A 27,362-nucleotide genomic window follows, 5' to 3' on the forward strand; every position below is an offset into this window, starting at 1 on the left:
AGAAAGATGACAGTCATTTATGGAAAAAAAAAGTAGGTCTTGAACTCTCACACAGAAGTTATTTGTGAGGGTAATTTCATGGGGAAAACTAAGTTTAGTCACTTAGCTATTTATCCATGCATATTTACATCATCTTTATAAATTTACATCATCTTTATAAATTTACATCATCTTCATAAAATTATATAATCTTTATAAGTTTACATCATCTGTATTAAAACTTTCTGTTGAGAACCTCTAGCACTGTCCATCTGTCACCAGAAAAAAAAACAAAAAAACCATTACTAAGTGGTTACTCAAGGCATTAGTCAACTGGTCCAATCACTGACCCAACTGTTCACCTCAAATAAATCTATGTTGATCCTACACCAAAGCTTGGGATATTCTGTTGTCGTTTTTGTTTTTGTTTCTTATTTTTCTTGGTTTTGTTTAAGTCAGAAAATATATCCAACATTACCGTTAGATTTTCTTTATACTTATTTCACTTTTACTCTATCATTTACTTAGATTATAAATATTTTCAAAGATCTGTGTTTCTTGTTGATAATATTTTCCCCTCTTTTATAAAGACAGTTTCTAATTTATACTCCAGACTTTATTTTGATGCATTTTCCTATAAAATGTATTCATTTTCTGTTTCTATAAAAATAATCAGGCAACTTCTCTCTGTCTTTACTCCATCTAAATTCCAGCTACTCACGAACTCCATTCTTTCCCTCAATGAAAGTCAAAGTAGCCAATTATTTAAGTGTCTAATTTTCAGCTGCTCAAAAGTTTTTTTTACCTTTTGTAGTGGCTATTCCTGGTTGTCAACTTGACTATATTTGGAATGAACTACAATCCAGATTGACAGCCTCGCCACAGCTGGATAGTCAGAGTTCCTCCCTTAAGCATGCAGACGTGGCACTGGATCCCTAAGTCCTCAGCCTCTGTCTGCCTTCCTACTCCTTGTGAAAGTTCCTTTTCCTTGTTGGCTTTAACACAGATCCACAAATGCATGTTTCCTCTGTTGATTCTCCTAACCCCTCCACTGGAAGGGAGTTCTGTCCTGCAGAAATCCCTTTTTCTTGTCTTTCCCCATGCCCTTCCACTTATCTCATTGGTCCAATTTTCTCTTTACTAGTTTTGCTTTGAATTTCCTTTAATTTGGTCCCTTAATTCAGGAACTCACCAAAGCGCCATTTTCAAATGTCACTACTAATCATTCTCACTAAATCCCAAAGCTCTTTATTCTGATCTTATCTTCACTCTGGATTACTGCAGAAATATGAAAAACCCTGTCTTCATTTCTACTACATTTTAACTAGCTAGAAGTTCCTAGTCTAGAAGAGTAGTCACACATTACTAGATTTTTAGATATCTTTTAAATTAAAACAAACAGAAGTCTGTACAGTTTGGTTTCTTGAATCTAAGCTTTGGATATTTCACCATATAGCTCAGTCTTATGCATGCCTGTTTCTAGAGAGGGGAAAATTAAAATTAAGTATAACTACATTTGTATGTATAATGTTCCATGCTATTTTTGTTTCCTGTTTTCTCAGTGCTCAGAGGATATAATTGCTATCATAACCATTTACATATGGAATCAAGCCAGAATTTACTAATGTTTTCTTCATTCTCAGACACGTTTCTTACTGAATATACATGCATTTCTAAGTAATATGATTGAATGAATAATATGAATTGTCTATTCATCAAAATAAATTTCATATATAACCTGACAGAGAAATTATTAACCAGCTATCACTATTAAGTACTTGAAACATTTTATTTCTATGTGCTTCTTCTTGTATTTGTAAGTGTGGGGGAAATAAACTCGTGTATGTTGTTTGCATGTGTATGTGGGATTGCATATGCACAGTGTGTGGGCCTGCATTAGTAGGTCTGAAGTTGACTTTCTGTGTCTTTTTTGATGGTTTCTACTTTATTAATTGAAGCAGGGTGTCTTACTCTCACCAAACCTAGATAAAGCTCACCAATTAGGCTCCTCTTATGAGTCAGGTTGTCAGACCTTCAGAGCTCAGGAATTAAAGGTAACTACCATATTTGTCCAGCCTTTAAGTGGGATCTATGGAACATAATCCCTGTTCTTCATGCTTGCTTGACAAGTGTTTTATTCACTGAGATATTTCCATAGCCATCCCTTTTCTTTTTGGAAATATGGTTGTTATACAATTTTAGATGACATGTGCACATATGACATATGACATACTCTAATTTTAATGGACCATGATGGTTTGTCTAAATTATGCTGTGGTCATAGCTGCAATCCTAGAGATTGATAGCCACAAAAGATTATGTTTCCCTTCTGTTTCATACTGATGAGTGTTGAATAATTTGCCCCTCATCCCTTTACTCCAAAAAATTCAGTTAATGAAGCGGACATCATTTTAGAGTCTACCTGGAAATAGGCATTTGGGCAATTTTGCCTTAACTATAAGATACTGAAGTGTGGTGAAATCTCATTTCACATTTCCATTCCTGGATTACTGGCCAGAATAAATCACATGGTCAGCATAGCAACAGTATCAAGGAGTTGCAATCTAGAAACACATGAGAGGAATACAGGAAAGCAGAAGGCTACTGCAAATGCCACTGGTGACTCTTAGAGAATTTTCTAGAAAAAAAAAATCCCAATTGTTCCCTTTAATACAAATGACCTCTATTGCCTATGTATATATAGTTCACTCCTTAGAAATGCTACTTGTATAGTATTTTCACAATACGATAATTTTATAATACAATACAATAATTATTTTATAATATGATTTTTTATCTGTATAACTACTTTGGATTATTTTTCTATTTGTTTAAATTATAGTTATGACAAAGCAAGCCACACATAACTGTTACAGTTCAGTTGGATGTGTATTTTACACCATAGGAAAGCAAACATTTGAGAGTTGTGAGTCATCCTCTCTACCTACAGATAATTTATTTCTCTTCTTTCTTGTATTATTCTGTTGACTACAGAGGTGAGGTTCTAATCTAGCAGAGACTAACATAGCAATTAGCACTGTTAGGAGCTGTAATCACCAGAAGAACACAGTGCTTATGAGTGTCGTGGCAAATACCTTGTTCCTGAGAAACCGCTGGTGTTAAGGTCACCTGCTTCTGCAAAGTGAAGCCTGTTATTATATTTGCTCAAATTCACCTATGACTATCTCAGAGGATGGTCATGAAATTAGAAATTCATGGTGACAGTGCTGAACCCGTGTTTTTGACCATATCATCATGAAAGATTCCTTAAGGGGCAATTATTAAGTCAAATGTGATTGCACCAATTGTAGTCAGGTACTGTAGGCTCTAGAGGATGGATTCTGTCAGGAAGAAAGCATTTCCATGCTAGTGTTTTTTTAATGACTTTAAAGAGATTATTTAAACATACTAACCTTGTTTTATGCCCTGAGAAGTGGGGTAATTCTTATCATGTAAGATTGCCACATGTCTAACTGACATCTCATACATATTGTTTGCGCATCAAACCTGGCTACCAAAAAAGAGCTGTCATGTAGCTCCCTGTCCTGATAGCATTATCCTTTCCTTTGTTAAAGTGCTTTTTTATTAGTTATTTTCTGTTATCTCGTTGTTTGACTTTGAGCACGTATATCCTCTTCACTCAATCTCCATGTGACTTTGAGTTCTTAGTCTTCATAGTTAGAATTGATTCAATTGCCTCTTCCTGTGCTCAATATTGAAATTGTTCATCTCTCCATCTGTTTCTCTCTTTTCCTAACATTTTCCAGTAACACTTTCATTATGATATTTTTCTATGTGCCAATAAATTATGGTTGTATCAACATGACTATGACTTTAAAATTTTTAGGAGTTTTAGAACAACAATAACCATTCATAGAATTAAATAAAATGGATGGAAAACAGGATCCATGCTAAAACTATCTAATCTATTTTTATCAACTAAAATCTCTGAAAGACACAAAATGCAAGTCCAGTGTTTTCTTATTTATGGATGAAGATATGAAGTTAAGTCCTTAAGTGTCCACAGACTTATGAATAGAAGGCTGCAGACCCATGACTCAAAATATAAACTGGCCTGTTTCTAATAGTTGCATCCTGAATCTCTGTCTATATCTACTGTTACACCCTGTTAATCTAATCCACAACACTTTATTTGGGACACTCATCATGATGTCTAGAGTGAAAAATTTAATTAAAATGTGAATAAGTTAAAATGATATTAAGAGAAATGTTTTTATTCATTAATAACTCATGTTACTCACAAAAGAACTAAAGTACGAGTGACTTCTCTCTTCCCAGCTATGGGGCAGGCTGTCATGGGATGTTGGATGTGGTTTGAGGTAACCTCTAACTGATTATACCACAAACTTGAGCTTTTTTTAAAGATCTGACTTATCTATATTGTATAGATGATTTTCACATTATATTTCCTAGTTATTTATATTATTATACTTTAAAGTTAAACTATGCTTTGTGGTGGCTTTGTAAAAATGTGCAAAATTGCCCTAAGGGAAAATCACAGTCAAAACATTTATACGAACAAACAAAACAGAGAACATAATAGCTGTCTCCTGTGAGGCTCTGCCAGTGCCTGGCAAATACAGAAGTAGATGCTCACAGTCATCCATTGGATGGAGCACAAGATCCCCAATGAAGGAGCCAGAGAAATACCCAGCGAGCTGAAGGGGACTGAAGCCCCATAGGAGGAACATCAATATGAACTAACCAGTACCCACAGAGCTCCTTGAAACTATACCACCAATCAAAGAAAACACATGGTGGAACTTGTGGCTCTAGCTATATATGTAGCAGAGGATGGCCTAGTCGTTTATCAATGGGAGGAGTGGCCCTTGGTCCTGTGAAGGTTCTATGCCCCAGTACAGGGGAATGCCAGGACCAGGAATGGATAGGAGTGGATAGGTTGGGAAGCAGGGGGAGGGGGGGAAGGGATAGGGGATTTTCAGAGGGAAAAGTAGGAAAAGGGATAACATTTGAAATGTAAATAAAGAAAATATCTAATAAAAAAAGGAAAAAAAAAAGAGTTTGGGAAGGTAAAAAAAAAAAAAAAAGAATATGGTTACTTACAAGGACAAAGTTCAAATATTCTTAGGCAGTGAAGAGGAAAAGACCTCAGATTTGATGGCAATATCTTCACATTACAGTACAGTAGACATACGACTTGTTCTGAAGCATCGTATTCCTTTAGTAGAGAAGACTACCTGCATGAGAAAAATTTGTTAACACACCTGGATGCTTCTTACAGTAGTGAATAGCATCATCCATCAAATTACTACTCTACTAAGAATACATAGTAAGGTTTTTGGGCTGTAAATCAGCAGCAGCACAATAAAAATCACGTAGGCAGTGTGTATCCTGTCTCTCACTCAAACATCCATCTTCTTTCCCAGTACATCTCAACATTCGCTGGTTAGGCCTAAGTAGAATGTCAGCAACCTGCAAGTTAAAGAAGAGCTAAAACTCAACTAAGCCAACTTGTTGCTAGTTTTCTAACCTTACCAAACACCCAAATTTGGATGAGATGATCAAAACAATGAAAAATTAGCCAGCGATTGACTCACTTATTTTTGGTGAGTATGAGAGAAATGACAGTCAATATAGCTGCATATGGTTTTGAGATATGCTTACATTTCAGTATTGTTTATCCAGTAACTGTGGTATACCTTTGGTTTTCTGTTGTCAAAATAAATAAAAAACAGATAGTCCGGTGGTTATGGAGTGGTATATTCTAGAATAGAACACAGAATATAAGCCATCACAAGCATGATTTGACAGAATTGAGAATGTGTGTGCTATTATCAGATTGTCTTATTTGCTCTGAAAATGTCTGGGTGCGTTGGCAGAGTTAAATGCCAATTGTAAGCTTAGCCCTGGTCTCACAACTTTAATGCAGCAAAGCCTTGTGGCCAAGTAGTATCAGGAGAAGTCCTTCCTTTGGTTGAAAACATAAGGTAAACTCGTGCATAAGGGAGACCTTAGGAAACTCTCTAACATAGGGAAGTGGTTTCTCTCTCTCCCCCACCCCCTCCTGGCCTACTAGGATCTGGAAGGATATGCATTTGCCTATCCATCTATCTGCTGATTTCTGAGAGGTGACCAGATGTAACTTTCACAGAAGAGCTTAAGGAAAGATGAGTTCTTAGATGGTTGGTTAGTAATCTTCAATAATCAAGGTTTAATGCTGTTTTAATTGTGATTTTATTTGATTTCAACCCAGCTTCCATACTCATTTCCTTTATTCTGGGAAAAATAGATTTGCATACATCTGAGAACTACCAACATCCGAGTATGATTGCTTTTAAAATATAAATTTGGACTTCTGAGAGGGTTGAATGGATAAAGAGGCTTTTGCTCAAGTCTGAGTTTTATCCCTTTAAAGCACACAGTGAAGGCATGACCTCTATGTGTGTCAAGGCATGTCTACAACACACAGTCAATAAAGTAAAAAAATTAATGTAAAAATTTATGACCCCTATTGCAGATTTGGGAACAAGTACAATGTATAAACTAGTGAAGTATCATAGTAATTTTTATTAAAACTGTCAGATGCTTTACTCTGGTATAATAATGTTGAAGAATGATGGGCTGATTTCCGTGATTTGTTCTTTAAAAAGAAGAACCAATAGGGAGCTTGCTTTGCATCACATTTTGTGGGCCCAAGAAAAGGTTAATATTGATTTTTCAAAACGATAATGGTTTTCTTTGGAGAGTTGCAGGGCTTTCACCCCAAATCCCAAGAAGCTTCACTGTAACATACAACAAGGTCAACTGAAATCTCACAACAGGACGCTGGTCTACCACTGCTGCTTCAAATACCGCTCCATCTACCAGACCACATTGCTTAATGGCAAAGAAGCTTGCTTAATAGCTTGAATTGGCTATCCTTTTCCTATGATCTACCCTTCTCAAAACTAGCACATTTTGGGGACTTGTGGGAAGTAAGCCAGAGGAAAGATGGCAAGTATTCTGTCTCCTAATTATGACTTGTTCCATGAGATACTGTGCCTTGTGTGTGGTTGTAAAAAGAGAAAGCACAATTTTTTAAAAGGCTCACATGGTTATAACACAAGCCACTTCCCATCCTATGTTCTTGACAGTGACTAGTTACACAGATAAAAGCAAGTTCAAAGAGGGCTACAAAGGGCATTCTTGCCTCTATCCCAGGGGTCAGAGAGCTGGGACTATCTGATGAACAAGACTGAGGATGGATAGTTATACTAAACAATACCAACCCTGAGAATCTCCTAAGGATTGTTTTCTAGTTCTAGCCCTTTTAGTACATATTTCAAAATGTATTGATAATTCTGTTGTTTGAAACTACACATTGATTCCTGTCTTAGTCAGGGTTTCTATTCCTGGACAAAACATCATGACCAAGAAGCTGTTGGGGAGGAATGGGTTTATTCAGCTTACATTTCCACATCGCTGTTCATCACTGAAGGAAGTCAGGACTGGAATTCAAGTAGGTCAGGAAGCAGGAGCTGATGCAGAAGCCACAGAGGGATGTTCTTTACTGGCTTGCTTCCCCTGGCTTGCTCAGCCTGCTCTCTTATAGAACCCAAGACTACCAGCCCAGAAATTGTCCCACCCACAAGGGGTCTTTCCCCCTTGATCACTAATTGAGAAAATGCCTTACAGCTGAATCTCATGGAGGCATTTCCCCAACTGTAGCTCCTTTCTCTGTGATAACTCCAGCTTGTTTCAAGTTGACACACAAAAGCAGCCAGTATATATTCCCTTGTGTGAAATTTAAGAAATTAGTGAATTCCTAACATTATCTTTTCCCTTCTTTCATGCACTGAATCCTCTTTCCCACTATCTTATTTTTAGAGGAAACTAATTGAAGATGAATTCATGATTTTAAACGGTGTGTTCTGCCAGGCAGTGGTGGCACGTGCCTTTAATTCCAGCACTTGGGAGGCAGAGGCAGGTGGATTTCTGAGTTGGAGGCTAGCCTGGTCTACAAAGTGAGTTCCAGGACAGCCAGAGCTATACAGAGAAACCCTGTCTTGAAAAAACAAACAAACAAACAACAAAATAGGCTAAGAATTATGAGTCTATGAGCACAGTGGTAAGCCATGGAGAGCAGGAAGTCAGGGACTCTGGAGGGAAGGCTACATATAGTAAAGCGCTGGGGACATAATATAACCAAGACTGCTTTAGGAGGCAAACAAAATTGAGTCTGTGGGAAAGGTATTTGGTGGAGGGATAAAGCACACTGTTCTTTCTAAATTGACATTGAAGTGTTTTTCCCTTATAGAAGCACAGGAGATATTAGATTTATAAGGGATGAAATATTATCCTTATGTTTGATTGAAGGTTCTAACAACCTCGAGTTCCCTCATCATTGTAATAATCATTGTTTACTTTGTTTGAAAATACAGATGTTGCCTAGATAAATATAAATCTAAATGCATAAAACTTTGAATATAGCAAGTGAGGGCAAGGGGATCTGGGGTTAATATGCATCTTATTTTTGCAGGATAATAGCTAATCTATAGAGTCTGTGCTTAATGAAGTTTGAAGGGAAGATTTAGCCAACAATCTTTGATGGGGTCAGTATGCCTACCAAGGGCCTGAGATTGGTGGTTTAATTACATTTAAGTGGGCAGACAAAACAGAAGAAGCATGCAGCTCTGTTTGCTTTCAAAGCTTTGTCTTCTAACCTTGCCTTTTTTTTCGGCCCCCACACTCGACTGGCTGCTTCATTTTATATAGAAAGGTTTTCTGCAATATAGTCCATTACTGGGAAGGCGTTTGCACTATTTGTTTTCATGTGTGCTGTGTACTGGAAGTAAATGTGATTATAGTTGCTTCATTGTTAACCTGTTTATATTCTTTTAAGAATTGTGATCTCATCCTTATATCTGATGTTGTTAATTTTCTGAAGGGTGTAACTCACCATGGAGTATTTGTTTTTTCATTATTTTGCTGAATGGTTTATCTGTTCTTTCAAAATAAGAAATATGTAAGCAAAGAAACAATATTCTCTTTCATGTAACTGTTCATTTTTATTGGCTCTTTCCTTTACACATATATGTGTATACATATGCATATATACATGCATATGTGTTTGTTTATGTGAGTGTGTGCCTGCTTGTCTGTATGTGCACTGAATATGTGCCCATGGAGATCAGCAGAGGACTTCCCTTGCCCTGGAACTGGAGATACAGAAGGTTGTGGATGGCCATGTGTATGCTTGGAGACAAAACCCAGCTGCTATTTACTTCTGATTTCCCTCTCCTGCACTCATACATGTTTACAATATCACTCCCCTAATTCCACTATATTTTCCCCACTTTTTCTCTCATTCTTTGTTTGTGGTTAATTGGATATTGGATCTTCATGCTGAACCAGTGCATTAAATATTTTTCTCATTTAGTTTATCTTTTTAGTATATTTGTGCCTTTTGGGGGACATTTTCTTAAACTTTATTTTTATCTTAGTGACTATTTATTGTTCCTTAACATTAAATGCTCTTGTTTTATGCAGGCAGAAGTTAATAATTATTAATAAATTGTTAATTTTAATTTTCTCATAATATGCATTGGAATTTATTTTTAATTCTTCCACTTGCTTATGTTTTCCTCCATTTCCCATGCATAGTTCTCATAGAATGTTAATTATTAATTACTTTTATAATTAGAAATGAGGGAATTCACTGGCTCAAACTATATACCTCAATGATCATCAGTAGACTTAGCACCATCATTCTGAAACTACCAAGTTCCACTTAGGTTTTACATTTTGACTGTCTACACACACACACACACACACACACACACACACACACAGAGTGAGAGAGAGGGGGGATGTTTGAATGACTTTCTAAAACTACCTATGTGATGTTTTTATTTGTGAATTAGAGAACAGTGATATTATTTAAAAACAAAATCTTAAAAAGAGAAAATGACAAGAAAAAAAATTCCCAGAAGTTCTATCATTCTGACAGAATTAACATTCATTTTCTTATTATGACAATAAATCTGTTATCAAGGACCACAAATGCCTTGGGTGAGCTGTCCTTTCCTGTCTGAGAAGGGAGCTGTTTTGCTTGGCTTGTTTATCATGGTCCAAGTGTTGAGTGTTGCTGGAAAAGGCTTTCTCTTGAGAGACTTGCGTTTAGTCTCCTCTTTCCTACTCATTCCCTAACCTATACTATTCATAAACAATTATCTTCTATTTTTTTTAAAATATAATGTTCCTGTATGTGTTTATTATTGCTCTATTCAGTTCTGTCCCCATTTCATCTAACCCTTCCATTTTTAGTGACAATAAAATGTATACTTTCATCCAAGTAGTTGTAACTTATGTATTCTGAATATTTCCCCTCAATTTTCTACCATTTATATTCAGATGACATGACATGACTTCATCTGGTGGTTCACACAAAGTTGCATAGCAGCCTTCCCTGAGTCATGCTCACTGCTCACTGCTAGGACTTTATCTCCTTTGCCTCTTTGCCTGGATGAGCACAGGACCTATCTGAATCTGCCCCATGTCAAACTCACGTACTAGACTGCTTATTAAAATGTCAAAAAAATATGTCTTTGAACCCAAACTCTTCTCCTAGAAAAAAAAAAAACAAAACCTTACATTCATATCTCCCAGCTAATTTTGTGACATATGTTCTGATTTTCTACTTTTGTCTAATAGCACAGCACTCAATAATTTTCCACAAAGATAGCACAACGGATGTGCTGCTAATGAAATGAAATCTGTCATTTGGAAGCTGGGCTTCCCTGGCACAACCTACTAAGAACTTCTAGCATTTTCAAGATAATGACTCATCCCAGCACTGTTCTGCCTTTTTGGAGTTGCATACAAACTCCTGGTGTGTCTGATGAACATGTCTATTGGGTGAAACAACCTTGGAGTAACTGTCCAAAAAAATCTGCAATGATCGTGCTATGTCTCTTGAGTGGAAAGACTTAGCAGAAAAATCAAGGTTGCTAGCCTTAACTCACCTTCTCAGTCATGACCAGAAGAGCCTGGATACAGTCAGGTATTGGTTGTTAAGTTTTTGAACAGAATCGTCAACGATTTTTGAGCATAACACTTGATTAGTCTCATTTATATATGAAATTGAAATATTGATAGAACTCTAAATTTATGATAATCACATTAGAGAGTATAAACAATTTCATGGAAGATTAGACACAATTAAGTGTAAGCTGAGGTAGGCAGAATTAAGTGTAGTTTCCATGTGAACATATATAGGTGGTGGTAAATCAACACTCCATAAGTGGGTGAAGGTCAAAATGTATTATCTTAACTGAGATATGAAGGAGACACAGACTATGCTGGGCTGGGTCTTTCACTCCATGATAGAGCACACAGCTAGAGTAAAAGGAGCAAAACAGAAGAGGAGGAGGAGGGAGAGGAGGAGAAGGGAGAAGAAGAGCAGAGGAGGATGGAGAGAAGAGCAGAGAAGGGAACTATATAATCCAGGCATTTAAGTGAACAAAATATGTTTATCTAGAAAAGTCATGAAACACTCTGAAATATAGACAGAAACATGGCATAATTGAGTAAGAATGACAGTCTGAATTGTAAATTTTAAAATGTGAGATAATAGAATAATTTAATGTAGAATAAGTTATTAAGAGATAATAATATACCAACTTATAATTAACTGATTTCCTTCATTTTTATTTCATTTTTATTAGATATTTTCTTCATTTATATTTCAAATGCTGTCCCGAAAGTCCCTATACCCTCCCCCAGGCCTGCTCCTCAAGCCACCCACTCCCTCTTCCTGGCCCTGGCATTCCCCTGTACTGGGGCATATGATCTTCCTCATGCAATTGGGAGATTACCATGATTATATTTCACTGTGTGTTATGAGTGTGTGTGTGTGCGAGAGAGAGAGAAGAGGGGGTGGGGTGGGGAAATAACTCTGGCTGCTGTGTGGAAACTGGTTTATAGCAAGTCTACTGAGGCAAGATTATTAAGAAGAATGCATTGATCTCTGTGAGATATTAGAAATTGGCAATGGAGACAGAAAATGTGGTGTAATCTGGTAACTGATTTGACATAATGGGTAATGAAAGTTACACAAGAAGCAATTCTAAATGAAATTGTATGTCTCTGTGTCACTGGATAAAAGGGGGATTACAAGGAGGAAAATGTTCCATTTGGAAAAAGAAAAACTTACCTAAGGATCATTTAAATAGAACTATTCAGTAGGCTGTAAGAAAAATGTATTTAAAAATATTTGTCCTTGATATATAGATTTGAAACATGTCTGCATGTAAGTAGGGAAAGAAGCCTCAAAGCTTACGACACTATTCAGTAAGGAACTGTAGGATCAAAGGGAGATGGTCAAGGAACAAAAAGAAGAAGATGGGGAGGAGGGGGAAGGCACCCAGACCTGAAAAGAGGGGTGCTGGAGGTGGAAGGATCAGAATGTAATGTCATCCATGAAGATCTGAAGACAGATGACGTTTTAGGAAGAGAAGCACGCGGGCACTGACTTTATCTCCAGTCTTTTCTGAGGTAGCTATAAACCAAGATAGATTGAGTAATAGATTAATTTTGAATAAAAGTTGAGGTTTTATGGCCTGAATTACAGCAAAAGAAAAATCAGATAAACTGTGTCCCATGAAATCTCTAAGATCCATAATTCCTTCAAGGAATGGTTATAGGATCCGCTGTATCTCTTCTCTCTGCTGAATGTATGATAAGCTATAGCAGTTGAATTGTGTCATTAAAGCTGTACATCATTTTTCATCTTACAACTAAGTGTTAAAAGAATGGCCAATCTCATTTCTTTATACAAACTTTTACTTCTGCACTTAAAGTTGATGAGTGTCTACAAATATTCTATAGCTTGAATGAAGAATAAAATAACAAAGATCTTACATCTGTAATTAATGAGCAGTGCCTTTTCCTTGTAAATGCTATTTGAAACGAGAAAATATAATACATGCAAAGAGAGCAAACAGTACCAAATTAAAAAGTATAAAGTAGAGGAAGTGAGTTGGCACAATGGGTAAAGAGACTTTGCCTCCAGGCCTAATGATCTGAGTTCTGTCTCTGGGATCCACATAGTTAAAGGGAACTGACTTCCACAAGTTACCTCATTCCATACATGCCCACCCCTGCCCTACTCAGTATAGTAAGCGTAGAACTTAAAGTATAAAATAAAATCAAATGTTACTGTAAACTCTTTATATACTAGAGGAAACTATCTATTTAGAAAATTTCCCTGAATTTGTAAGACAAATTTAGAGAAACTTCACTACTGTAAGACACTTGCTTACTAGACATCAGTCCAGAATGGCTTCCTTTATATAAATTTTTCTTGGGTATAATTCTCATTTTCTCTAAATCTCACCCTGAAGAATCTTAGCCTGAATCAACCATAGATACTGTGCTTTTATAGCACAGCCCACCTTTACATGCCATTTGGGTCCCCCTCTCTCTGACTCACATTGTTGTGCAGTTTTTATTTACTCAACAGAATTATGGCTTGAACTGTGAACGAGGTACTTCACCCTAATTAGTTGCACAGGTGCCTGTCTTTTAAAATAGAAATAGTTTTTGGATTGTCTCCAGAAGAATGTTTTCGGGTCAATCCACCTTTGATAGATGAACTCACTTCTGAGTCAGGGTTTCCTCAAAAGGTCTCCCTGGTTGGAAAATCTGTTACAACTTCTGATCCACAATTGCCTAAGAATTATCCATTTGTCCCATCTTAGATTAAGATCCATACTCCCTGATCTCCAGTGAAGCACATGGATGCTTCCTTGTTGGGTTTGCACACTTATTTTTCCTCAGCTTGCCAATAAAGATAAGCACTCTGCCTGGCAGGCAGTACGTGTGTGTCAGTTTTTAGAGAATTGTATTCTTTATCACTTTGGGATGAGGATAAAGTACTTAGAGACAGTGGATTTGTGTTTGACACTTTCCGAGACGATAAACAATCGCAAGTTGCTAGTGCTCTCTTGGGGTCTATATGAAGTGACAGTGGTCTCACTACAGCTCCAGACTAACAGGAAGGAGCTTGAGTCCTATCACACAGGCCAAAATGAAAGTCTGGCTCCATCTGATTTCTCTTTTAAACAAACCCTGAACATTTCCCTCTGAACATTATTCCCCAGGAATGTTTATCTGCCCCCTTCCCTCTTTCCAATCATTTTCTTCCACAGTAAGATTTTCACTTTCTTTGTTAATATTCCATTTTTTTCCAACATTGAAGGACTCATAAAACTCACTGACCTCCTATCTTCTTTCTTTCCTCAAATCTAAGTGCATCAAAATCAAACTCTTTTTGTCTCCATACTTAATATACAGCTATTGCTTACTAGCCTGGACTATTTGGCTTACTGATCTTCAAGTATATTATTATTATTTCTAAAATTACATGTGTTTGTGCATGTGAGTGCAGCTGTGTATGAAAGCTAGAGGCATACAGTACCTCTGGAGCTGTTGTTATAGGCAGCTATTACATGAACAACATAAAGTTGGGTCCAAAATCAGTTTCTCTGCAAACAAGATATTTACTTTCTTTCTTTTTGAAATTAGTAGGTTTTTTTTTTTTTTTTTTTTTTTTTTTTTTTGGTTTTTCGAGACAGGGTTTCTCTGTGTAGCCCTGGCTGTCCTGGAACTCACTTTGTAGACCAGGCTGGCCTCGAACTCAGAAATCTGCCTGCCTCTGCCTCCCAAGTGCTGGGATTAAAGGCGTGTGCCACCACGCCCGGCTGAAATTAGTAGTTTTATGTGTTTAAATTTCAAATGATATCTCCCTTCCCTGTTACCCCTCCACAAACTCCCAACCCCATCCCCTGTCTCCTTCCTCCTCTATGAAGGTGCTCCTTCACCCATTCACCCACTTCTGCCTCACCCCTCTAGTGTCTGCCTATGCTGGGGCATCAAACCTCCATAGGACCAAGAACCAATCCCATCCCATTGATGTCAGATAAGGCCATCCTCTGCTACATATATATCTGGAGTTGTGGGTCCCTTCATGTGTACTCTTCCATTGGTAGTTTAGTCTCTGGGAGCTCTGGGTGGTCAGGTGGTTAGTTGATGTTGTTCTTCCTATGGGGTTGCAATCTCCTTCAGTTCCTTCAGTCCTTCTCCTAGCTTTTCCATTGGGGTCCCTGGGCTCAGTCTGAAATGTAGAGTTATCTCTCTGGTTCCTTAATTTACTGACCTTTAAGTAGATATTGTAAATCTCTCCTGCTTTGTAAAGCTGACCTGTTGAAAACATCTGACTATATAAACTAGAAAGAAATATGTGTAACAAAACTCTGCAATTCCTTTTACCAATTAGCTAATTTTTTGAAGTGTTGCATGGTTTAATATAATAAAATTAAAGGAAAAGAGAGTGCGTCCACTGATGAAGAGCATGCTTGAGTGTATGAGGACCTGAGGTTGGATTCCCAGCACCCATGCACATCTATAACTTCACAGTGGGGGATGGGACATGATTGTGTGAGCCTTGGAACTTATCAGTGAGGCCCATCTTCACCTGTAGCTCCTGTCTCAAAGGATAAGTTCAAGACTTCTTGAAGACTGAATGCCAAGCCATAGTCATCCAGAGACATGTGCTTACACTTCTGCAACTATATATGTGTGCCTACAATTTGTACAAAGCCACACACACATGTACACACACAAAGTGAAAGAGAAAATATGAGAAAGCTAGAGTTAACTGGAAGCTGCTTGGGAACTAGGAATGCTACACAAAGCTAGATCCTAAACTTTTCTTTCTAGGCATAGCTGTTTAATGAGACATTCTCCAGTGTTAATAGGAATGATACAATCCACCAGTAAGAAGAAAGGGAATTCATGAGTTTTAAGACAAACTTCTAAGAGAACACACAGTATCTTCTTTTAGTTTGAAGAGAAAGACTAGAATTTGTTAGTGCTATTAGTGAAACAAGTTTTGTACTTTTGAACCAAGGCTCATGGAAGAAATACATGAGTTTTATATCATGATCTTAAATATACAGGCATGCAGAGGTGTGTGTGTGTGTGTGTGTGCACGCACATTTAGGGGTTTTCACACGTGTGCAAGTGTGTTTTAGCATATTATATGCAACAGAGATATTATTTAAGGCTTGTTTGACTGTGTATCATGCCCTTCAGTATATTCAATGCTCCTCTTTTATTATACTATTTTTAAAAATTACTGTTCACAACCCATCCACATGCAAAGAACTGGACATACAATTTGAAAGACACTGATTTGTGTGACTCACTGACAAGTGTAACGTACATCCCTACCTCACGTCCTTCCTGCTACCTTTCTGGTCTTACAAAGACTTTACCTAAAGCCATGCTTTTGCACTGGGCACATTTTTAAACCACTGACTGACTTTCTTGGAAATGAAAGGCAGCACATTTTATGAGTGAAACTGCAAATATACTTGCTATCATTATGGATTGAAATCATCTGTAACTCTTCCCCTTTCGTGGAACTAGAGGGCAAATCCAGATAAACTATGTTTTAAAACTGAGTATTGAAATTTCCCCTTCACTCATTTTTATCTAATGTCCAAGTAAACGAAAGACTGTTTGCTGGGCATTACCACAGCACACTTAAGACTTATAAATATTCTTCAGGAAAAAAAAAACAGAAGAAAAAAGTTCAAATGTTGATTATCAAAATGACTGTATACATATTTCACCTTGTAGATAGAGTTTAGCATGCATCCACTGCTGGTGTACAGAAGTTTTTCCTGTTCATTGGCCATGCCAATAAAATAAAGTAACCTCTCATTTTATGCTAAAATTCATCTCTTCTTTCAGTGAAAATAATACTTCCCCTCTTTTATTAGATTAACTTATTTATAAAAGGTAGGTTAAATCATGTAAAGTCTGTGGCCTAATGGTTTTAACCAATTCTTTATACACATAAACTACTAGTGGAAGGAATCACCTGTATTTCTACACTATATTTAGTTGTCTGATGACACAAATGCTTAGGACTTAGAGGGTAATCCGCCCCCTGTGCAGGATTGTGTATTTCTCCTGCCTTGCAAATCATCAGACTTACTCAAGCTTTTACAGATGGGAGTCACTGAGTCTCTCCTAAAAGCTCGCCTTTCCCACTGGGGCATGACTGGTGACATTATCTGTATCTTCCATTTCAATGACGATTCCAAAGTTTGCTGGTAGATGGTATTTTTCAAAACACAGAAAGTGATGGGAGATCGTGAAGGTCTGCATCACCCGAGTTAGGCTGAGAAGGATGGAGAGGTGTCACTAATCCCGTTGCTCGTTCAGGACAGATGAGACTTTTATTGTCTCAACTGAACTTCTCTCAGTTGCCAGTACTGAGGTTTGTTGTAATTTTTCTTTAGTAATCTTGTTGAATTTTTCCACGTGAACTAGGGAAGCAAACTGTACGTTGATAGGTAAAATGGGGAAATTGTTTTAAATCAATGCAGCTATTTGGAACAAAAATCAGCTATAGACCATGAGAAGGTGTGTTTTAGTGTGTTTCAGCAGACATGCATGGCATCAAGGAAGAATCCTCCAATCTTATTAAACTTTCCATTGCTTTTTGCAGAGAGAAATTAAAGATTTCATTTTAAAGACTTGTTAGATGTTTATATCACACTCCCTCTAATATATCCAAGTACCACAAAACTTGCCAATGTCCCAGGAGCCATCATGTGTCCTTTTGGTTTTAAGCATATGATTTAAAATTACTGGAACCACATCACTTACTAAGGTTACCATGGCTTAGGAACCACATTTGTAACCTGCAATGAATTTTAAAAATATTTTTCTTCATTCTCAGAAAATCTAACACATGAAAAAATGCTTTATGGTCATATCCATGCCCTATGTATCCCTTCAACTCTCAACCTGGATCAGAAAAGATTTATTTTATTTCATTTTATTTTATTTTATTTTATTTTATTTTATTTTATATTTTATCGTTTTTCAGTGCTTAAGTGCAGTGACCCATGTGGTAAAGTGCTTAGAATAAGTGACTCAGGTTCTCTGACCCAAATGGGAGTTCCACTCCACCCTCAAGAAGGCTCGAGATCATCTAGAAATAGAGGTCACAGGAACCTAAGAGCTGAAAATGTGAGAAGGAATGCTGTGAAATGCCATGTCTCCTGGAGACCTTTGACCATCTACTTAGTGGAGTCAGCACTACTGACAGAGACATTACTATAGACGAGTGACTTCAAGAGTAAATAAGTCCCCAGAACACCTTGGACACTGACAGCTTCTGACACAGAGTTTACTCACTTGTTGATGTGCCACAGAATGGCTCATTTTCAGTTAAATGGTCATTTCATACTTTCTTCTTATGTGAAAGGCATTTTGTGATTACACATCTTAAATATTTTATAACTCTAATCAGATTTCTCCCTGGTTCTTATTACCATCTTATCTACAAAGTTTCTTCCTCCTTTCCTCACTCTTGCTATCTGACCCTCAATTAAACTTTCTCAGTTTTTAAGTCAGAGCTGATGCAGGAAAAAAAAATGTAAAAATGAGAAGGGAGAGTTTTTCTGCTGAGATCAAAGGGGTGATGTTGATAAATTATGTAATTTTCAGAGTTTAAGTAAAAGCTTCCTCTTCATTAAATAAAAACAAGGAAAGACAGAAAGTTAGGAAAACAACCACCCAAGTTGGGCCCCATTACCACTAGCTTACATTGGATTCAGAAACTTTCTGTGTTGCTGGGGTCTGGATTGTGGATTCCTGTTACTAAGCTCTTTGCCATCTGGTTAATATATGAGCCTTAAATATCTTGAAATCTGTCATGATTGCTTTGTGTTTTTAAAAATATTGCATTTGAGAGAAATTTCTTTCAATGGTCTCTGATCTGAAAAAGGTTGGGTATGCACCACATTACCAAAAGGTCCTTCTGTGTCTTACATTTATTCTGGATATCGGGTGATAAAAACCTTTTTACAGAATATATTAAATACAATTTAAAAAAGAACCCTTTGGATTTTGACAGGAAATCTTCTTTCTTTAATTTACTTTAATTTTTTTGATTGTGCAATAGAAACACCTAAACTTTCCGTAATATACATTCAATGTCAAATACAATATTCTTAGAAAGTACAAATTGTTTACTGCAGCTATCATACTATATTCTGGAATTATAGACACATCCCATGTCTCTGCTCTTTAACCAATTACAACATTTTATTTTTCTAGAATCCAGTAATTGCAATTTACTCTGTGAAGCTATTCTTTTTTATTTGAATATTATTATTATTATTGGGTATTTATTTCATTTACATTTTCAATGCTATCCCAAAAGTCCCCCACACCATCCCACACCCACTCCCCCACCCACCCACTCCCACGTCTTGGCCCTGTCATTCCCCTGTACTGAGGCATATAAGGTCTGCATGACCAATGGACCTCTCTTTCCACTGATGGCCAACCAGGCCATCTTCTGCTACATATGCAGCTAGAGACACGAGCTCTGGGGGGTACTGGTTAGTTCATATTGTTGTTCCATCTATAGGGTTGCAGATCCCTCCCAGCTACCTGGGTACTTCCTCTAGCTCCTCCATTGGGGGTCCTGTTATCCATCCAATAGCTGACTGTGAGCATCCACTTCTCTGTTTGCTAAGCAGGACCGTGCATAGTCTCACAAGAGACAGCTATATCAGGGTCCTTTCAGCAAAATCTTGCTAGTGTATGCAATGGTGTCAGCGTTTGGATGCTGATTATGGGATGGATCCCCGGGTATGGCAGTCTCTAGATGGCCCATCCTTTCGTCTCAGCACCCAACTCTGTCTCTGTAGCTCCTTCCATGGGTGCCTTGCTCCCAATTCCAAGAAGGGGCAAAGTATCCACACCTTGGTCTTCGTTCTTCCCGAGCTTCATGTGTTTCACAAATTGTATCTTATATCGTGGGTATTCTAAGTTTCTGGGCAAATATCCACTTATCAGCGAGTACATATCATGTGAGTCATTTTGTGATTGAGTTACCTCACTCAGGTCCATCCATTTGCCTAGGAATTTCATAAATTCATTCTTTTTAATAGCTGAGTAGTACTCCATTGTGTAAATGTACCACATTTTTTGTATCCATTAGTCTGTTGAGGGGCATCTGAGTTCTTTCCAGCTTCTGGCTATTATAAATAAGGCTGCTATAAACATAGTGGAGCATGTGTCCTTCTTACCAGTTGGAACATCTTCTGGATATATGCCCAGGAGAGGCATTGCGGGATCCTCTGGTAATACTATGTCCAATTTTCTGAGGAACCATCAGACTGATTTCCAGAGTGGTTGTAAAAGCTTGCAATCCCACCAACAGTGGAGGAGTGTTCCCATTTCTCCACATCCTCACCAGCATCTGCTGTCACCTGAATTTTTGATCTAAGCCATTCTGACTGGAGTGAGGTGGAATCTCAGGGTTGTTTTGATTTGCATTTCTCTGATGATTAAGGATGTTGAACATTTTTTCAGGTGCTTCTCTGCCATTCGGTATTCCTCAGGTGAGAATTCTTTGTTTAGCTCTGAGCCCCATTTTAAATGAGGTTATTTGATTTTCTGGAGTCCACCTTCTTGAGTTCTTTATATATATTGGATATTAGTCCCCTATCTGATTTAGGATAGGTAAAGATCCTTTCCCAATCTCTTGGTGGCCTTTTTGTCATATTGGTGGTGTCTTTTGCCTTACAGATGCTTTGCAATTTTATGAGGTTCCATTTGTCAATTCTTGATCTTACAGCACAAGCCATTGCTGTTCTATTCAGGAATTTTCCCCCTGTGCCTAATGTGTTCGAGGCTTTTCCCCACTTTCTCCTCTATAAGTTTCAGTGTCTCTGGTTTTATGTGGAGTTCCTTAATCCACTTAGATTTCATCTTAGTACAAGGAGATAGGAATGGATCATTTCACATTCTTCTGCATGATAACCACCAGTTGTGCCAGCACCATTTGTTGAAAATGCTGTCTTTTTTCCACTGGATGGTTTTAGCTCCCTTGTCAAAGATCAAGTAACCATAGGTGTGTGGGTTCATTTCTGGGTCTTCAATTCTATTCCATTGATCAACTTGTCTTTCGCTATACCAGTACCACGCAGTTTTTATCACAATTGCTCTGTAGTACAGCTTTAGGTCAGGCATGGTGATTCAACCAGAGTTTCTTTTATCCTTGAGAAGAGTTTTTGCTATCCTAGGTGTTTTGTTATTCCAGATTAATTTGGAGATTGCCCTTTCCAATTCCTTAAAGAATTGAGTTGGAATTTTGATGGGGATTGCATTGAATCTGTATATTGCTTTTGGCAAGGTAGCCATTTTTACTATATTAATCCTGCCAATCCATGAGCATGGGAGATCTTTCCATCTTCTGAGATCTTCTTTAATTTCTTTCTTCACAGACTTGAAGTTCTTACCATACAGATCTTTTACTTCCTTAGTTAGATCACGCCAAGGTATTTTATAATATTTGTGAATATTGAGAAAGATTTTGTTTCCCTAATTTCTTTCTCAGCTTGTTTATCCGTTGTGTAGATAAAGTCCATTGGCTTGTTTGAGTTAATTTTATATCCAGCTACTTCAATGTAGCTGTTTAACAGGTTTAGGAGTTCTCTGGTGGAATTTTTAGGGTCACTTATATATACTATCATTTCATATATAAAAAGTGATATTTTGACTTCTTTCCAATTTGTATCCCCTTGATCTCCTTTTGTTGTTGAATTGCTCTGGCTAGGACTTCAAGTACAATGTTGAATAGGTAGGGAGAAAGTGGGCAGCCTTGTCTAGTCCCTGATTTTAGTGGGATTACTTTCAGCTTCTCACCATTTACTTTGATGTTGGCTACTGGTTTGTTATAGATTGCTTTTAATCATGTTTAGGTATAGGTCTTGAATTTCTGATCTTCCCAAGACTTTTACCATAAATGGGTGTTGGATTTTGTCAAATGCTTTCTCAGCATCTAAGGAGATGATCATGTGTTTTTTGTCTTTGAGTTTGTTTATATAATGGATTATGTTGATGGATTTACTTATATTAAACCATCACTGCATCCCTGGAATGAAACCTACTTGGTCAGGATGGATGATTGTTTTGATGTTTCTTGGATTCAGTTAGTGAGAACTTTATTGAGTATTTTTCCATCAATATTCATAAGGGAAATTGGTCTGAAGTTATCTATCTTTTTTGGGTCTTTCTGTGGTTTAGGTATCAGAGAAATTGAGGCTTCATAGAATGAGTTGAGTAGAGTACCTTCTGCTTCTGTTTTGTGGAAGAGTTTGTGAAGAACTGGAATTAGATCTCCTTTGAAGATCTGATAGAAATCTGCACTAAACCCATCTGGTACTGGCCTTTTTTTTGGATGGGAGACTATTAATGACTGCTTCTATTTCTTTAGGGGCTATAGGACTGATTAGATCATTAACCTGATCCTGATTTAACTTTGGTACCTGGTATCTGTCTAGAAATTTGTCCATTTCATCCAGGTTTTCCAGTTTTGTTGAGTATAGCCTTTTTGTAGAAGGATCTGATGGTGTTTTGGATTTCTTCAGGATCTGTTGTTATGTCTCCCTTTTCATTTCTGATTTTGTTAATTAAGATGCTGTCCCTGTGCCCTCTAATGAGTCTGGCTAATGGTTTATCTATCTTGTTGATTTTCTCAAAGAACCAGCTCCTCATTTGGTTGATTCTTTGAATAGTTCTTCTTGTTTCCACTTGGTTGTTTTCACCCCTGTGTTTGATTATTTCCTGCTGTCTACTACTCTTGGGTGAATTTGTTTTCTTTTGTTCTAGAGCTTTTAGGTGTGTTGTCAAGCTGTTTGTGTGTGCTCTCTCTAGTTTCTTTTTGGAGGCACTCAGAGCTATGAGTTTTCCTCTTAGAAATGCTTTCATTGTGTCCCATAAGTTTGGGTATGCTGTGGCTTCATTTTCATTAAACTCTAAAAAGTCCTTAATTTCTTTCTTTATTCCTTCCTTGACCAAGTTATCATTGGGAAGAGTGTTGCTCATTTTCCACATGAATGTTGGCTTTCTATTATTTATTTTGTTATTGAAGATCAGCCTTAGTTCATGGTGATCTGATGGGATGCATGGAACAATTTAAATATTTTTGTATCTGTTGAGGCCTGTTTTGTGACCAATTATATGTTCAGTTTTGGAGAAGGTAGCATGAGGTGCTGAGAAGAAGGTATGTCCTTTTCTTTTAGGATAAAATGTTCTGTAGATATCTGTTAGATCCATTTGTTTTATAACTTCTGTTAGTTTCACTGTGTCCCTGTTTAGTTTCTGTTTCCATGATCTATCCATTGGTGAAAGTGGTGTGTGTCTCCCACTATTATTGGGTGAGGTGAAATGTGTGCTTTGAGCTTTACTAAAGTTTCTTTAAGGAATGTGGCTGCCCTTGCATTTGGAGCATAGATATTCAGAATTGAGAGTTCCTCTTGGAAGATTTTACCTTTGATGAGTATGAAGTGCCCCTCTTTGTCCTTTTTGATGACTTTGGATTGGAAGTCGATTTTATTAGATATTAAAATGACTACTCCAGCTTGTTTCTTCAGACCACTTGCTTGGAAAATTGTTTTGCAGCCTTTCATTCTGAGGTAGTGTCTGTCTTTTTCCCTGAGATGGGTTTCCTGTAAGCAGCAGAATGTTGGGTCCTGTTTGTCTAGCCAGTCTGTTAGTCTATGTCTTTTTATTGGGGAGTTGTGTCCATTGATATTAAGAGATATTAAGGAAAACTAATTGTTGCTTCCTATTATTTTTGTTGTTAAAGTTGGCATTCTGTTCTTGTGGCTGTCTTTTTTTTTTTTTTTTTTTTGGTTTGTTGAAAGATTACTTTCTTGCATTTTCTAGGATGTGGTTTCAGTCCTTGTATTGGTTTTTTTTTCTGTTATTATCCTTTGAAGGGCTGGATTCGTGGAAAGATAATGTGTGATTTTGGTTTTGTTGTGGAATACTTTGGTTTCTCCATCTATGGTAATTGAAAGTTTAGTTGGGTATAGTGGCCTGGGCTGGCATTTGTGTTCTCTTAATGTCTGTATAAAATCGGTCCAGGATCTTCTGGCTTTCATAGTCTCTGGTGAAAAATCTGGTGTAATTCTGATAGGCCTTCCTTTATATGTTACTTGACCTTTTTCCCTTACTGCTTTTAATATTCTATCTTTATTTAGTGCATTTGTTGTTCTGATTATTATGTGTCAGGAGGAATTTCTTTTCTGGTCCAGTCTATTTTGAGTTCTGTAGGCTTCTTGTATGTTCATGGGCATCTCTTTCATCAGGTTTGGGAAGTTTTCTTCTATAATTTTTTTGAAGATATTTGCTGGCACTTTAAGTTAAAAATCTTCACTCTCATCTACTACTATTATTCGTAGGTTTGGTCATCTCATTGTGTCCTGGATTTCCTGGATATTTTGAGTTAGGATCTTTTTGCATTTTGCATTTTCTTTGATTATTTTGCCGATGTTCTCTATGGAATCTTCTGCACCTGAGATTTTCTCTTCCATCTCTTGTATTCTGTTGCTGATACTCGCATCTATGGTTCCAGATTTCTTTCCTAGGGTTCCTATCTTCAGCATTGCCTCACTTTGGGTTTTCTTTATTGTGTCCACTTCCATTTTTAGGTTTAGTATGGTTTTGTTCATTTCCATCACCTGTTTGGATGTGTTTTCCTTTTTTTCTTTAAGGACTTGTAACTCTTTAGCAATGTTCTCCTATATTTCTTTAAGTGAGTTATTAAAGTCCTTCTTGATGTCCTCTACCATCATCATGAGATATGCCTTTAAATCTGGGTCTAGCTTTTCCCGTGTGTTGGAGTACCCAGGACTGGCTGAGGTGGGAGTACTGGGTTCTGATGATGGTGAGTGGTCTTGGTTTCTGTTAGTAAGATTCTTAAGTCTGCCTTTCACCATCTGGTAATCTCTGGAGTTAGTTGTTATAAGTTGTCTCTGGTTAGAGCTTGTTCCTTTTGTGATTCTGTTATTCTCTACCAGCAGACCTGGGAGACTAGCTCTCTCCTGAGTTTCAGTGGTTAGAGCACTCTCTTCAAGCAAGCTCTCCTCTTGCAGAGAAGGTGCACAGATATCTGTTGCTTGGGACTTGCCTCCTGGCAGAAGACGAAGGCCTGAAACAGGGCCTGTCCCAGAAGCTGTTAACTTCTGTAGTCCACACTCTCACCTGTACAGACTAGTCTTGGCAGGATCCGGGAAAGAAGATGGCTTCTGCAGATGTTCCAGCAAAGCCCTCCCAGGCATGGTGGACACCTCTTCTCTGGCAGGGAAGGTGCCTGGATGTCTGGAGCCCCAAATGGGTCCTGCCTTAGAAGCTCTATGGCTCCCACCTGTCCCAGAAGCTGTTAGCTTCTCTAGTCCACACTCTCACCTGTGCAGACTAGTCTTGGCAGGATCCGGGAACCAAGATGTCTCCAGCAGATGCTCCAGCAACGGCCTCCCGGGCTGGGCAGATACCTTTCCTCTGGCAGGGAAGGTGCCTGGATGTCTGGAGCCCCAAATGGGTCCTGCCTTAGAAGCTCTGTGGCTCCCGCCTGACCCAGAAGCTGTTAGCTTCTGTAATCCACACTCTCACCTGTGCAGACTAGTCTTGGCAGGATCCAGGAACAAAGATGGCCCTGTGAAGCTATTCTTAAAGACAGGCATGTTTACAACTATGATCTTGACACTAAAGTCTACAGACCTCCACATAGCCTTAAACATAGCCCCTAACTGCACAACATTCATGAACTTCCATTGATACCTATATCATGACAGTAACTATACTCCAATTTTTTACAATTCTATGTGAACAATAGCAGAATTTGCATATAACAGCATTGCTTATTTTCATTTCATTGCTGTTCTTAAGCAACTCTTCCAAGGTATCTATTAGTAAGCAGTAGAGAATTAAATACAGTGCATGGTATATGTTCACAGAGATGGAGAATACTCTCGGGAGGTAGCAACAAGATGACAACTGTTAAATAATGGTAGGCCCTTTCCTCGGTGAAGAGAAAATTGCCTCTTGTGTGTTAAAATGGACTCACTGTAGATGTCGGAGACTGAACAGGAGAACCTTTCTGCAGTGTGTGCTCAGTCCCCTGAGAAGGGATTCATTTTCACCAGCATAGAAATATGCAAAGGTCTTTTTGATGGGAATAGTGAAAGCTTGCCACTAGGGAGCAGAGAAAGTCAGCTTATGGAAATCCAATTTCTAATTAATAGGTAAGAGGTCAAAAGAAGTTATGGTAGCTTTAATTATAGCAGAGGTTTTGAAAAATGATCAGTTTCTAAATAAATCAAAATAACTGAAGAGAGTAATTTTTCTAGCGTGAAGCACCTATGTGTTTGATAATGCCTATTAGTAATGAGCTTCTGCAAACATCTCTAAGATTTTCTACAAATGACATTAATAGCATCATTTTTTATACTTGCACGTGAATGTTTTATCTTATTTATAGGTTTTTATATAAACAATGGTGTCTAGAAATATGACTGTGTTTGTAACTTAAGTGTTATGTGTTAGTAAATCCACTGGCAGTGTATTCGTGGAAATGTGACCCTGGGGCCAGTCACAAGGAGAGTCACAAATGCAGACTTTCAGTCACTGCTACAGAACTAATGAGCCAGGTGCTGCCTTTTACAAGGATATCCAGGGAATCCAGTGCACATCAAGTTTAGAAGGCATTAGATTAGATCAAAGATTTGTTTCTGCTTTAGGGAATCCGTAAGTCTCTAAGTTTGCAATGCTTGACTAATTTTCTTTGCACATAGAAATTTGAAAGGAACAGGACCACAACACTTAGCTTGTCCACTGAGATAACTCTAGAGAAGAAGATACACAGTGAAGATCTATGTGAAAAGAAATTTAGATTGCTTACATAGATTTCAAGCAATGACAAAAATAAGTTAAAATACATAAAGGGTTGCCCACTTAAAGAGAAAATAAGCTGGCTTTGTGTAGGACCAGAATCAGTGTGACACATGAAATTTATAAGGAAAGAAAATTGTTATGGACAGCCAGTTGAGCATACATAAGTGTTGAGGATTTCCTCATAAACTTTACCCAATTCTTTCTCTTCCACAAACCAGGCTACCCACTTATCTCTCAGGGCCATTTTGGAAGCTTTTTTTAAAAAGATGATGTTTGAACTGTCCGTGCTTAGAGAAAGGACCTTGAGTGGTACCCACTTTGAGTAACAAATTCCTGTTACTAATTGGGTCCCTTTTCCAAGTGATGCAGAATTGTCTGATGGGCGTACGCAGAGCTTGTGGTTAACCACTAAGAATAATGATCTCCACATCCTGTGTGAATTTAAGAGGCAAATTATATGTTTAACCAAACCAGTGCAAGGAGGTGTTCTGAGTTCTTTCCTTTGGATTTAAAAATACAGTCTTTGAACCCTCTGCTGGCTGATAACCCATAAGGCACTGATTTTTTTTTATCATTTATTTTTTCCT

The 27,362-nt window shown here is 37.6% G+C and overlaps 1 protein-coding gene across 6 annotated transcripts in view; it reads left to right on the forward strand.

Moving 5' to 3' along the window:
* Nlgn1 (neuroligin 1) overlaps positions 1 to 27,362 on the forward strand; it is an 891,542-nt gene that overhangs the window by 127,384 nt on the left and 736,796 nt on the right. The gene's annotated exons all lie outside the window — the stretch shown is intronic.

The sequence above is a fragment of the Mus caroli genome, unplaced genomic scaffold (genome assembly GCF_978045245.1).
Source record: "Mus caroli unplaced genomic scaffold, Mus_caroli_1 scaffold_3, whole genome shotgun sequence".
NCBI classification, from domain to species: Eukaryota; Metazoa; Chordata; class Mammalia; order Rodentia; family Muridae; genus Mus; species Mus caroli.